General features: G+C 40.6%; 1 protein-coding gene and 1 pseudogene across 1 annotated transcript in view; one reads left to right on the plus strand and one right to left on the minus strand.

The window, feature by feature from the left end:
- Nucleotides 1-14,534, minus strand: part of RNF144B (ring finger protein 144B) — a 191,906-nt gene that overhangs the window by 150,843 nt on the left and 26,529 nt on the right. The gene's annotated exons all lie outside the window — the stretch shown is intronic.
- LOC139001920 (annexin A2 pseudogene) lies at nt 945-1,940 on the plus strand (annotated as a pseudogene).

The raw sequence follows: 14,534 nt of genomic DNA on the forward strand, positions 1-14,534 counted from the left end.
AATAGTTTATTAGGAAGGTTCAAGCATTAGTGGTATGGGAGCAGCAGGAAAGGGAGGACAGCTCATAAGGCTGGGTTGTTAGCCATGACTAGAACTTAACTCCACAGGCCTTACAATCATCCCACCCAAAGAGGAAGAAGCTGGAGCAATTACACCCTAACTCCCACCAGCCATTGACTGAGTGCTGGGGGTTGCTGTTAATTCCCAGATAGTCAAAGTCAGAAGTCTGAAGCCAATGAAATAATAAGGTCTTTAAGTGGGCAGAGCACTGACAGTATAAATATATCAATATATTCTTACATCAAGTAACTATGCAAATAACATGTTAACTGCCTGCACCCTTCCCACATCAAAACAAATAGTCAAAATCTAGCAGTGAGGGTTTAAGTAATTACAGCCAAGGAAAATAGTTCTAAGTTTAAATATCCTTTCCCAAACAAAAATTCCTAGAACATCAAATAATAACATTATATGAAAATAACAAAAATAAAGATGTAATGTAATCTTTTATTAGGCTTTGGATTGCAAACTATTTTGAGGAGGAAAAAACTATGAAATTCACCCTACTAAAATATAACAAGGATTTCTAACACAGATCCCAACACAGTGTCAACAAATGGTTTATTGAATGAGCTGGCGGTGAATATAAACAACTAGAAACATAATTCATTTGTATATTTCAATGCTTCAAAGAAGGGAAGAACTTGCCCATGGACACCTAATTGATCCAATTTCTTAAGAGAAAAAATATATAGTTTTTAAATTTAGTTTTCTATTTGTTGATTGGTAATTTAAATATAGGTTGGAGAATAGCACTGTTGCATATCTCACTTCTAAAGTCTAATACCCCACCCCTCTTTCCTCCTTTTTCCAAAAATGTCTTATAGGCGCCCAGCATCTGGGGATGCTCACAGCTCTCCCTGCCTGGCCCAGCTTCTTTCAAAATGTTTACTGTTCAAGAAATTCTGTGAAAGCTCAGCTTGGAGGGTGATCACCCCACACCTGTAAGTTTTTATGGGTCAGTCAAAGTCTACCCCAACTTGGAAGCCCAGCGGGAAGCTTTGAACATTGAAATGGCCGTCAAGACCAAAGTTGTTGATGAGGTCACTATTGTCAACATTTTGTCCAACCACAGCAATGAACAGAGACAGGATATTGCCTTCACCTACCAGAGGATCAAAAAGGAACTTGCATCAGCACTAAAGTCAGCCTTGTCCAGCCACCTGGAGACCGTGATTCTGGGCCTCTAGAAAATACGTGCTCGGTACGATGCTTCCGAGCTGAAGGCCTCCATGGAGGGGCTGGGGACTGATGAGGACTCTCTCACCAAGATCATCTTCTCAAGGACCAACCAAGAGCTATGGGAAACTAACAGAGTCTACAAGACTGATCTGGAGACAGACATTATTTCCAACATATCTGGTGACTTCTGCCAGCTGATGGTTACCCTTGCAAAGGGTAGAAGAGCAGAAGATGGTTCCATCATCGATTATGAACTGATTGATCAAGACATCTGGGATCTCTATGATGCTGGGGTGAAGAGGAAAGGAACTGATGTTCCCAAGTGGATTGGCATCACGACCGAGCAGAGCGTGTCACCTCCAGAAAGTATTTGACAGGTACAAGAGCTGCATGACATGTTGGAGAGCATCAAGAAGGAAGTTAAGGGAAGCCTGGAAAATGCTTTCCTAAACCTAATCCAGTGTATCTGGAACAAGCCCCTGTATTTTGCTGACCTACTGCATGACTCCGTGAAGGGCGAGGGGACATGCAATAAGCTCCTGATCAGAATCGTGATCGCCTGCAGTGAAGTGGACATGTTGAAGATCAGGTCTGAATTTAAGAGAAAGTCCAGCAAGTCCCTGTATTATTACATCCAGCAAGACACCAACGGTGACAGCCAGAAGGCACTGCTCTACCTGTGGGGTGGGGGTGACTGAGGCCTGTGGCAGCTCCAGCCTCCTCCCATGCCCATCTTTTGAGGATGAAAGCATTGCCTGCCCCAATCTTATTTCAGTTCCTAAGCATTCCCTGGCTTTTCCACCTAGTCTCCCCTTTTAGACAAAGAAATGAACATTCCAAGAGTTGGAAGTGAAATCTATGATGTGAAACACTTTGCCTCTTGTGTAGTGGGTTGCAAACAGATGAATAAGTTGAATTTTTTAATTTAGAACAAAAAAAAATGTCTTATATACCCACTGTTGCCTCACTGTCTTTGGAATTTTCATGCTTATGTGAATTCCCCATCTGCATATATTAAAACTTTATTTTCTCCTGTTACTCTGTCTCCGTTAATTTGATTATTAGCTCAGCTAGAACTTAGAAGGTGGGAGGAAAAGTATTAATATTTTTAGCCCCCACAGTTTGGGGAGCCAGCCAGGAGAATTCACTGGCTGGGACAGGACTAGCCCCCTGGACTGCTGCAGCTGAGAGATCATGGGCCTCTGACCACGGCCCGCAGAGGTGGTAAGCATTTTACCTGTCAGCCTCTCTGGTCTCTTGTCCAAATGGTTTGGTGGAAGTTGGAAGTGGGAGTCCTTTTCTCTCTTCTAAAATGAGATTGGCAGGAGAAAACATTTGTGAAACTAGCTTCTTGGGCAAATGTGACTGGTGAAAACTTGTTTTGAGTACTCTTGTATTGATCCAGTTCCTTCCAGAGATGGTCTATTATCTCCACCAGCTGGATGATACCTATTGTTTGTTTTTGAAAACATGCTGATTTTACTTGAGTCTCCAAAGCACTGGCCATCTGCGGCTGCCCCAAGCTCAGGCAGATGAGCATTCTGAGAGCTGCTGAAAAGAATATAGTTTTCTCCAGAGAGCAGATTGCAAGCCTATGATGTGTTGTAGAATGTTTCACCTAGTTTTCACCTCTGTATATACTAGTAACTCACCAATTTTACATCTATTCCCCCCTCCAGAAAAATGACAAGCATTTCATGGTCACTTCCTGGGTGGATATTAAAGAGTATTGGAAATAGCACATGCAGCTGTTAGCTTCTACAAATACACAATCAAAGGCATTTAAATGCCCAGTCTGCAATGCTGGCAGCGAAAGACAAAAATAACAGTTACTTTTTTTTTAACCAAAGATAAATGCCAGATTATGCCTGAAAAAGGCAGGATCAGCCTATTTCCTAGGTGGAGAAGAAAAGCACCAATGTCAACAGGAGAAAATGGTCTTTGGGAGGATGCACAGACACAACTAATTAAAGGCCTTTTAAGAGAAAAATAACTTGGTTTTGTTAAATTTGAAAAGAAAATATTGGCCTCAATTGCTTTTTAAAATTAAGAACAAGATTTTGTGGATAAAGAAGTGGTGCATATATACAATGGAATATGACTCAGCATAAAAAAATAATTAAATCTTGCCATCTGCAGCAACATGGATGGACCTATTGTGCTGAGTGAAATAAGTCAGATTATTTTACTTATATGTGGAATCTAAAAAATAAAATAAATGAACACGTAGAACAGAAATAAACTCATAGAGAACATTTTCACAGTTGCCAAATAGGAGGAAGTTTGGGGGGCTGGGTGAAAATGGTGAAGGGATTAAGAAGTAGAAATTGGTAGTTACAGAATAGTCAAGGGGATGTAAAGTACAGCATAGGGAATATAGTCAATAATATTTTTTAAAGCCAATAAAATATAAAATAAAACTAAGGACAAGATTTTAAGTATATACAACAAAATGTTAGCTCTGGTTTTCTCTGGGTAATGGAATTTCAGTGACTTTTCAATTCCTTCCTACATAAGTGTTACTTAATTTTATGACATGGATATTTACTTCTTTTATTTAATTTTTTTATTGATTTCAGAGGGAGAGGAAGGGGGAGAGAGAGAGACAAAAAGAGAGAAAGAGAAAAAAACATTAATTTGTTGTTCTACTTATGCATTTATTGGTTGATTCTTTTTTTTAATGAGAGAGGAAGGGAGATGGAGACAGAATAGGAACATCAACTGGCTGCCTTCTGCATGCCCCATATTGGGGAATCAAGCCTGCAACCCAGGCATGCGCTCTGATCAGGAATTGTACCAGCAACCTCTTCGTGCAGGGGTCAATGCTCAACCACTGAGCCATACTGGCCCTGCAACTGGTTGATTCTTGTATGTGTCCTGACCAGGAATTGAACCCATAACCTTGGTGATATACTACCTTTATAATCAAAGTAAACTGTATAAGCTATTTAACTTTGAAAAAATGAGGGAAAGACAAAATAAGTAGAGAAAATTTATAAAAAGAAAAGAGAGTACAGTGACTTTGTAGTACAACTTGAAATGAGATATTGTGATTTCTCCAACTTTGTTTTTCTTTCTCAAGATTGCTGCAGCTATTTGGAGTCTTTTAGGATACCATATAAATTTCTGGAGAATTTGTTCTAGCTCTGTGAAATATACTGTTGGTATTTTAATAGGGATTGCATTCAATCTGTAGATTGCCTTGGGTAGTATGGACATTTTAATGATGTTGATTCTACCAATCCATGAGCATGGTATATTCTTCCACTTGCATATATCTTTCTCTATCTCTTTTTTCAGTGTCTTGTGGTTTTCCAAATACAGGTCTTTTTGCCTTCTTGGTTAAGTTTATTCCTAAGTATCTAAATTTTTTTGTTGCAATGATAAATGGGGTTGTTTGTTTGGTTTCCCTTTCTGAGAGCTCATTATTGGTGTATAAAAATGCCATAGATTTCTGGGTATTAATTTTATATCCTGCTATGTTGCCAAATTCATTGTACTCAAAACAGCCTGGTATTGGCACAAGAACAGGTATATAGACCAATGGAACAGAACAGAGAACCCAGAAATTGACCCACGTCATTATGCTCATTTAATATTTGACAAAGGAGGCAAGAACATACAATGGAGTCAAGACAGTCTCTTCAATAAATGGTGTTGGGAAAATTGGACAGATACATGCAAAAAAATGAAACTAGACCACCAACTTATACCATACACAAAAATAAACTCAAAATGGATAAAAAAAACTTAAATGTAAGTAGTGAAACCATAAAAATCCTAGAAGAAACCATTGGCAGCAAAATCTCAGACATCCCTGATAGCAACATGTTTATGGATACATCTCCTAGGACAATGGAAATTAAAGAGAAAATAAATAAATGGGACTACATCAAAATAAAGAGCTTCTGCACAACGAACAAAATAACAAAACCATCAACAAAATAACAAGAGTGCCCACTCCATGTGAGAACATATTTACCAATGATACATCCAAAAAGGGGTTAATCTCCAAAATCTACAGGGAACTCATACAACTTAACAAAAGGAAGGTAAACAACACAGTTAAAAAATGGGCAAAGGACCTCAATAGACACTTCTCCAAAATGGACATACGAAGGCCAAAAGGCATATGAAACAGTGCTCAAAAGTCACTGATCATCCAAGAGATGCAAATCAAAATGACAATGAGGTACCACTTCACACCTATAAGAATGGCTACCCTCAACAAATCAACAAACGACAATTGTTGGCGAGGATGTGGAGAAAAGGGAACTCTCTCATGCACTGCTGAGAATGCATACTGGTGCAGCCTCTATGGAAAACAGTCTGAAGTTTCCTCAAAAAATTAAAAGTGGAACTGCCATTTGACACAGTAATCCCACTTCTAGGAATATATCCCAAGAAGTCAGAAACACCCATCAGAAAGAATATATGTATCCCTATGTTCATAGCAGCACAATTTACAACAGATAAGAATTGGAAACAGCCTAAGTGCCCATCAGCAGATGCGTGGATTAAAAACAGTGGTACATCTATACAATGGAATACTATGCAGTTGTAAAAAAGAAAGAATTCTTGCCATTTGCAACAGCATGGATGGACCTAGAGAGCATTATGCTAAGCGAAATAAGCCAGTCAGAGAAAGATAAGTATCACGTGATCTCACTCATATGTGGAATCTAATGACTGCCATAAACTGATGAACAGAAGTAGACCCAGAGACATACAAACATCGAACAGACTGTCAAATCTCAGAGGGAAGGCAGGGGAGGGGTGGCGGGGGAGAGATCAACCAATGAACTCATATGTGTATTTGCATAACCCAAGGACACAGACAGTGGGTGGTGAAGGCTTTTGGGGTGGTGGGAGGTGGGAGAGGACAACAGGGACATATGTAATACTTTCAACACTAAAGATTTATTTTTTAAAAAGAAAAGAAAAAAGGGAATGGTGAAAAGAGAATATAAACTCATTCCTTCATTCAATCATTTGACAAAGAAGTCTTTAGTAAGACACCATGTTAGAGCACAATAAGTATAGAATGTGGCTGTTGTTATGAAAACAAATAAAGGGCTTAGACAAGGGGCAGAGAGTACTATGTATAAAGTGGTCAGAGAAAGCCTGTCTAAAGAAATACTTAAGCTAAGCTCCCAAAGAATCAAAGCTAACCCCATGAAAATGGTGAGGAAACAGTATGTGCTAAGGCCCTGATGCAGGAAAATCTTGGTGACTTCAAGCTGACCCCTACAGCTAGAATTCAGAAAGAGGCCCAGTGGGATGGAGATGGGGAGAGGAGGGCAGGAAGAGGGGGAAGAGAGATAAGCATGTGCCAATTCCAAAGCCCAAAATGAGGAATTTGTATTTTAATCTCAAAACAATGGAAGCCACTAAAGGACTTTAAGCAGGGGAGAGGTCACATGATTTACATTTCAAGTTGATTGCGCTCATTGCCCAGTGGACAGAGTGGAGAAAAGGACATGGTTATTGTTGTAGTTATAGTAGTACTCCTGCCACTTTCACCCCTGCATTTGCAGAACCCCCAAATCCCTGCAGCCTTAGATCCTACCTACCTGGCAACACTGCCCCATGTAAGTCACTAGCCTTTTTTAGTTGTTCGTTCAGCTCCCAGTCATCCCTGCAACCTTCACCCCCAAAACCATAAACCCATCCAAATCAATGCCCCCCACTCTCTAGCGATCCTTCCACACAGACCTCACTGCTCTTGCTCTACAGTTTCCATCTGCAGCCTTCTAGGGCAAGCATGTCAAACGTGTGGCCTGCGGGCCGCATGTGGCCCACAAGCAATATTTTTGCAGCCCAGTCAATATAACAGCATGTAAGAAACGTTTTAATAAAAACTTCGTAACTTCATTTTCACAATATCCTGTTATACATAACTAGAGGCCCGGTGCATGAAAATTCATGCACTGGGGTGGGGGGTCCCTCAGCCTGGCCTTCCGCCTCTCACAGTCCAGGAGCCCTCAGGGGATGTCCTACTGACGGCTTAGGCCCACTCCCTGGGGAGGCAACCAGACCAATTAGAGGAAGGCGCTGCCCCCATCACCCCACTGCTGCTGCCACTGCCGGTCGCAGTGGCCACCTGCCCTCAGCCCTCGCAGCTGCCACGGCTTTGTCCAGAAGGACATCCAGAAGACATCCTGTCTATCCGGTCTAATTAGCATATTACCCTTTTATTAGTATAGATTATCAATAATGAACTACAATGTTTGCTACCCACTGATTACTATAATCATGTTGCATTCATTTCCCTTACACACCTTACACGCAGGCACACCATTTCTCTCCACTAATACTAGCAGCGAATATTTTAGCAGCCAATTGCCACGTCATTAGTCTTGTACTCGTTTGGTGTGCACAACAGGAAATATTTCGCTTTTGGAGAACAATAAAAATAGGTTTATTTACATTATGCTTATTAATTTATACAGTTATTCAGTGTCTGGTAGGTTAATGTTCAAGAAAAAATATTAATTTTTATTAAAATGTTCTATTATTTTATGTTAATGATGACTCATTTATTTCAGCTCTTTGTATTCAGCATGTCTCTATCGAAATAAAACTACGTTTCTATGAAAATTGAAGCTTTGGTTTGTTGTGGCCCACATAAACTAAACCTTGTTTATTTGGCCTATGTTAGCCTTTGAGCTTGATATGCTTGCTCTGGGGATTAAGCCTGAGTCCCATAACCACCCTCTCCTTTATTCCTCTACTTACCTCCTACTTCAAACCCATGCCACCTTCTGTGTTCCTACTCCTAGGTGTCACTGTGTTTTCTTTGCAAATAATTTTATTTCATTGAATTGTAAAATACCTGCAGTTGAAAAGGACTTTAGAGACTTTTGGGGTCAACCTGCAGGTTTTTATGACAAGGAAGCAGGCCTGGCATGATTAGAAGGTCTCAAAGGTTAGAATTCCTGACTTTCCATCTAGTTTCTTGCATAATTTTAAGCAAATTTTTTAAAGTACATTTACAACGTGCTTCATGTTTTACAAACCGCTTCTATACACCATCTCATAAAATCACTCATTGCAGGTAACAGGTATAATGAACCTGAGAAAGCAGAGGGCTGAGAAAGTGGCTAAGCCAGGCTTGGACATAGCTCTTCAGGCTCCAAGTACAGCAGGCATAAACTACAAAAAGGTCCCTATAGCCCTGCCGGTGTGGCTCAGTGGTTGAGTATCAACCCATGAACCAGGAGGTCACGGTTCAAATCCCAGCCAGGGTATATGCCTGGGTTACAGGCTTGATCCCCAGTGTGGGGGCCTGCAGGAGGCAGGCAATCAAATGATTCCCTCTCATCATTGATGTTTCTCTCTCTCCCTCTCTCTTCCTCTCTGATATCAATAAAAAATATGTATTTTTAAAAATGTCCCTATAAGCTAGATGAAGTTAGTCCAGGGGCATTAAAGTCACAGGTATTTCTGCCCATTATTATTGGTTAATTATACCTTTGTATAATACCTGTGTATTAGTTTTACATTCCTTCTGAAGATCAAATTGTTTACTGTAGTTTAGGAGGAACTTTATCCAATACTGGGGGTTTGTTGGAATGAGGGTGAGGACTTCTGGGCAAGAGAGAAAATTTAAAGAACAAAGAAAATGAAGAAAAGGGATGAAAACTTTGCTAAGTTTATGATTTGACCTAGGGCTGGATGTGGATGCAGACCAGTGCCATCTGGCAAATACCAATGTCAGAAGATGCTCTCTAAAACTGGTTTTCTTTTTAAGTAAAAGTTAACACAGCACAATGCCAATATAAAATAAGAATGGTTTCATGAAGTTCATTATTAAAATATTTGTATTTGCTTTGGTTTTGTGGGGGTTTTTTTGAGGGGGGGGTGTTAGGGGGGGAGCCTGCAAAAGTTGTACGCAGAAACTAAGTGTGTCTTTGCCATCAATTTATTTAGCAGAGGTTCATGGTGGAAATTATAATAATTTCACAAGCCAATAGCATACAAGATAATGTATCTTACTAAGCCAAATAAAGAAATAACATACTCCAAATAAATGACATATTAATCACGCTATTGTTTCAGGCAAGAGGAGATGGGAGAAATAAAGTCCGAATTTAATACCTTTTTAAACTCAGGAGAATCGATGATTAACCAAGAGCTGATTTCTAACTGCCAGGGTAGAAGTAAAAGTCCCTAGTTGCTAGAGTATGTTGCTAGGGAATGAAGACTCTAACGTTGGTAGGAGGTCTGATCTCTTTCACAGGGTCATGTGTCACCACAGTCTGAGGAGTGTCTTGTCAAGAGGTATCCAGAGAGTTTTTAGGTTAAGTCACCTCACCCAAACCAAAACTCTCAAATAGTCCTCACAAACTCTCAATATTCGTAGTTTAAATGTCCCCTTGCCTTAGTTGCTTCTCCACGGGTTCTCTATCAGCAAGCTACTGACTGCTTATCAAAGAGCAGAAGTAGAATGATGACATCCTACTGTGACTTACTTCATACTTGTATCAAAGAAAAATTTTTTGTCTTTGCCCTAAATAAGTGGATTAAAACAATTTGAGTCATAAACAGGTGAGTTTGAAACAATATTAAACCAATACACAGAACTATATACAAATTGGATTATTTGTACTATATTTTTTCAGCACATTTGAGCTTCAGAGTTTCAAATCCAATGTCAAAAAAATTCTAAGTGACAAAACAAAAAATTTGTCCTTGGTTGCTTTGCAGGATATGAAAAAGATTGCTGCTTCGGAGTAAATATATTTTGGAACGCATTGCAATTAGTTCTATTCTTGTTCTGAAAGTGGATAGGGGTAAGGGGCCCCATATAACTGACACTCAGCGGCAGCAGCTGATGCAAGCTGGGCACCCAATACTCACACAGGAGAAATGGCTCACTCTTGCCCTCAGAGCCCAACAGAGGCAGGCTAACAGGACATTTACATAAGAATTAGTGTTTCCTTGCTCTTTAATTTGCTTTTACTTTGAAGTGCGCAACTTTTTTTTTCCAAATGTCAAACCCATCTCCTTATGGTATTTAGGGACAGTTACTTAAGTGTGTTGTGAAACCTCTCAAGTGTGAATGAAAAAAAAAATCTGCACTTAACTCAAAGGCCAAGTATGTAAGAATATAGCTCATTCCCTTTGTGAACAGTTGCTGAGCTAAGAAGAATCTTATGGGTCTTTTAAGTGAAAGCACAGAGTGATGTCATTGTTGGGATTTTCTTAATGTTATCCATTGGACTTGGAGAAATGGCTATGATAAAAAATCAAGCAAACAACACTGCTTGTTTTTCATTTTGTTTTGTTTTTGTCAAAGATACAACTGTTGCCAAAACCGGTTTGGCTCAGTGGATAGAGCGTCGGCCTGCGGACTGAAGGGTCCCGGGTTCGATTCCGGTCAAGGGCATGTACCTGGGTTGCGGGCACATCCCCAGTGGGAGCTGTGCAGGAGGCAGCTGATCGATGTTTCTCTCTCATCGATGTTTCTAACTCTCTATTTCTCTCCTTTCCTCTCTGTAAAAAATCAATAAAAATATATTTTAAAAAAAAAGATACAACTGTATTTCAACGCAAGGACCTAGAAGCAGAAACAAGGACGTGAGCAACACACATAACCCAGAAGTCAGAAAATTCTTGATGGCATGTGTAGGAAAAGCAGTCTCATAGGTACAGTTTTTCCACCTCTGCTCCCCACTTAATGCAGACGGATCACAAGAATTCTCGCTTCATATTACACAGTGTTTTACAAAGTATCATACTTTAAAAAGATATTCGCTTGTAAGAACATGTAATAGATAACTTCAAAATGCAATGGGTATTTAATTTTAAAGCGTGCCTTTAACATTTATGTAAAACGTTTTTTTGTACTCGTTCAATAGACACTTATCTGGCCACTGGGTAAAGCTAGCAATAAAACTACTGGTCCGCAATGTATTAAGAATGGGGTCAAAACACTACCCGAGACCAAGAGATAAAGAGCCCTCAAGATCCAGGCTGGGCTTATCACCCAGTGTGGGAATATCTTCCCCTGCTTCAGGCTCAATGTGTACACCTTGGTTCGGCATAAGTGTGTGTGTCAATAGCCCTCAGGGACACTCCCAGTTTAGGAGTGCTGGTAAGGCCAACTGCACCCACTGGCCATGGGAGACAGACTCCCACTACTGGAGCTAAACTTGCTCTGTCTCTTTTTTATTTTTATTTTATTTTTTACTTTTTTATTGAATTTATTGGGGTGACATTAGGCTAAGAAAGAATGTCTAAAATAGCAAGTGTTCTGCTGAAAACAGTCATGTAAATGCACATCTCTCTCATATCATCAAATCTGAACACATTTCAGGACCTCCTCTGTGTTACTGCATTCCATCGGGTTCACACTCCTCACCAATTAAGCCACCCAAGTTGTGACATGTGGAATCTGGCTTAGCTCAGTTGAGTGCTGTGAGCCTGGTGGCATAGAGGAGTCAATAAAATACCTCACCCTGCATACCTCTCATACCTATCCAGAGACCCCGAGACTGTGGTTCACAAATATACAGGAAGCTTACAGTGCGCTACCTCAGCCTGGGGGCTTACGCATTCCTCAGCATTAACTGACATCTGGAGGCACTGTCACCTTTTCTAACACTGTGCTCCACTGTGAGTAGCCAATGTTTAAGATTAGGTAACATGACTAGTTGAAGACGATAAAACTGTATTACTAAGATCATCCTTTTCCAACTTTATAAAGCACTGTACGGCGCTTTTGTACACAGGAGTTTAAGCTCTATGAATTCTTGGAACTGAGTAATGGTTGTATTTGTGTTGTTTTCATTTCTTTGGATCATTACACTGAAACTGTCTTTATATTTAAGCTTCAGATGAAAGCAGAAAATAAAAATAATGTTCTAGAAATACTAAATAACAGTACTAAAGGTTGAGAATCGAAGATGGCGGCATAGGTAAAACACTGGAGACTGCCGCCGTGGACAACCACTTCAAAAATACAACTAAAAGTCGGAGCGGACATCAACCAGAACCACGGGAAGGCTGGCTGAGGAGAGTCTCTTCAACTAGAAGCAAAAACAACAGCATTCCGACGCTCAGCGGAGGCGCAGTGTGGAAAATTTAAAGGTACGGCGGTGCGGTGGTGAGGGTGCGTGCGCAAAGCGGGCTGGCAGCTGAGGGCGCGATTGTTGTTTTCAATCAGGAGCGAATCTCAGACTCTGGGCTACAGATCCGGGCGAGTCTCTAGGGACCCAGACTCAAACGGGAGAAGCGGGACTGTCTGGCTACGGCCCCTCCGAGGTTTGCAGCGATTGCTGGGACAGAGAGGCAGAGCCCCTGGGGACGGACTGAGAGCGGCCATAGCTGCTCCCTCCCCCCCGCCCTGTTGAGCCCGCCCCGCCCAAACCCTGCGCACAACCATTTGCCGACCGCCTCAGGCAAGGGCTGGACTAGCACCTCCCCTGAGGACTGAAGTTTTCCCACAGCTGATTTCCACGCCAGTTGGCCTGATGGTCAAATCCCTCTAGTGTTAACTACAACAATTAAGGCTTGGCTAGAACAAGACTGCGCACAAAGACCACAAGGGGGTGCACCAAGAAAGCATAAAAGATGCGGAGACAAAAAAACATGACAGAAATGGAGGATATGGAGCTAAGAATCGCAATTTTGAGGGCTTGCCATAAATTTGTGCAGAGCCTCACGAAAACTAATGAGACCCTCGACGCTACGATAAAGAAATTAGAAAGTAAGCATACACGGACTGAAATAAAGAATATTATACCCAATAGCAGACCAGAGGAGCTCAAGAATCAAACCAAAGATTCGACAAAAAACACCCAATTGGAAAAGCATAATGAAAAAAGAATCCGAAAGTGTGAAGATAGTGTAAGGAGCCTCTGGGACAGCTTTAAGCGGACTAATATCAGAGTCATTGGAGTCCCAGAAGATGAGAGACAGCAAGATATTGAAAACCTATTTCAAGAAATAATGGCAGAAAACTTCCCCCACCTAGTGAAAGAAATGGACTTACAGGTCCAAGAAGCGCAGAGAACCCCAAACAAAAGGAATCCAAAGAGGACCACACCAAGACACATCATCATTAAAATGCCAAGAGCAAAAGACAAAGAGAAAATCTTAAAAGCAGCAAGAGAAAGAGGCTCAATTACCTACAAGGGAATACCCATACGACTGTCAGCTGATTTCTCAACAGAAACTTTGCAGGCCAGAAGGGAATGGCAAGAAATATTCAAAGTGCTGAATACCAAGAACCTACAACCAAGATTACTTTATCCAGCAAAGCTATCATTCAGAATTGAAGGTCAGATAAAGAGCTTCACAGATAAGGAAAAACTAAAGGAGTTCATCACCGCCAAACCAGTATTATATGAAATGCTGAAAGGTATCCTTTAAGAAGAGGAAGAAGAAAAAGGTAAAGATACAAATTATGAACAACAAATATGCATCTATCAACAAATGAATCTAAGAATCAAGTGAATAAATAACCTGATGTACAGAATGAACTGGTGACTATAATGAATCAGGGACATAGAAAGGGAATGGACTGACTATTCTTGGGGGGGAAAGGGGAATGGGAGATTCGGGAAGAGACTGGACAAAAATCATGCACCTATGGATGAACTCAGTGGGTGGGGAGTGAGGGTGGAGGGTGGGGTGGGAGCTGGAAGGAGGGGAGTTATGGGGGGAAAAAGAGGAACAAATGTAATAATCTGAACAATAAAGATTTAAAAAAAAAAATAACAGTACTAAAATGTCACGTGTCTGCTTTCTTAAAAATCAAGTTTTACATTATAAGCATTTTATTTGCCACTGAATTAGCACAAGGTTCTGGGAGTTCAGTGCAATAAGCTTGTATTTTTAGGCAGTTTTTGATTATTAGATGTATATTTTACAGCCAACAAGAATGACAATCATTATGGATAACATTCTCCATTATTAATATATGCCCAAGTAAAAGAATACATGCCCTGGCCAGGTGGCTCAGTTGGTTGGAGCATCATCCTATACACCAACAGGTTGGGGGTTGGGGGGGCAGTCAATTCTGATCAGGGCACATACCTAGTTTGTGGGTTTGATTCCCAGTCAGGAAGCATATGGGAGTAAACTGATTGATGTTTCTCACATCAATGTTTCTCTCTCTCTCTCTCTCTCTCTCTCTCTCTCTCTCTCTCTCTCCCCCCCCCCCCAAAAAAATCAATAAAAACACATCCTCAGGTGAGGATTAAAAAAAAGAATACATGCTACAATACAACTATATTAAACTCCAATACAAAAAATAATAAGTAAAAATAAACAATTCAGAACAT

This window comes from Myotis yumanensis, unplaced genomic scaffold, assembly GCF_028538775.1.
Source record: "Myotis yumanensis isolate MYYU_CA2020_CCGP unplaced genomic scaffold, mMyoYum1.0.hap1 SCAF_2, whole genome shotgun sequence".
Taxonomy (NCBI): domain Eukaryota; kingdom Metazoa; phylum Chordata; class Mammalia; order Chiroptera; family Vespertilionidae; genus Myotis; species Myotis yumanensis.